Source organism: Otolemur garnettii, unplaced genomic scaffold (genome assembly GCF_000181295.1).
Source record: "Otolemur garnettii isolate 467f Iridium unplaced genomic scaffold, OtoGar3 scaffold00029, whole genome shotgun sequence".
Lineage (NCBI taxonomy): Eukaryota > Metazoa > Chordata > Mammalia > Primates > Galagidae > Otolemur > Otolemur garnettii.
The window spans coordinates 13808642-13809468 of record NW_003852424.1 but is presented as its reverse complement, the minus strand read 5'-3'; positions in this window follow the sequence as shown (position 1 = coordinate 13809468).

The window sequence follows — 827 nt, the reverse complement described above, 5'->3', positions numbered from 1 at the left end:
ATTCTGTTAGCCGTCCCTCTGTTCACTGTCCCTGTGGGCTGCTCAGTGAGTGCTTAATTAATTGGATGAATGTGTCACTTAATAAGAAGTTAGGATCCCTCTAAGGCAGCAGGCACTGGGGTCCAAGGACCACTGAGTAGGGGGACCACTGGGTCAGATCACCTCTTTTATGGACTGGGGGCAGGTGCAGAGGACAGCAAGGATGCCACCTAGGGTAGGGGAGCATCCCGGGACAAACTAGGATGGGGCTCTAGGAGGAGATAAAGAATCACCTTTAGGTATGCCACACCTGGATCTCCTCCAGATCCTCAGTTAATTCTCTAAAGTAGAAACACTTTATTATCTTTATCACACAGAAGGGGGAACTGAGGCTTGGAAATATTAACCTGGATGAGGCACGGAGCCAAAATAACCCCCTACAATGTAATGCACAAATGTTTATAGCGTGCCTACTAAGGCTCTTCAAGGACCCCAAGGAGTAGAGCAGTACCAGGACCCTGTCAGGACCTGTTTCCCCACTTTTTTTTTTTTTTTTTTTGCAGTTTTTGGCCGGGGCTGGGTTTGAACCCACCACCTCTAGTATATGGGGCCGCCTCCTACTTTTTTTTTTTTGTTTGTTTTGAGAAATTGTTTGACTTTGTCCTGGACAGAGGGGGTAGCAGGCTTTTGCATTACAGCTCACAGCAACCTCAAACTCCTGGGCTTAAGTGATCCTCTTGCCTCAGCCTCCCAAGTAGTTGGGACTACAGGTGCCCTCCACAACGCCCAAATAATTTTTCCTATTTTTTTCTTTCTTTTTTTTTTTTTTTTGAGACAGAGTCTCATTT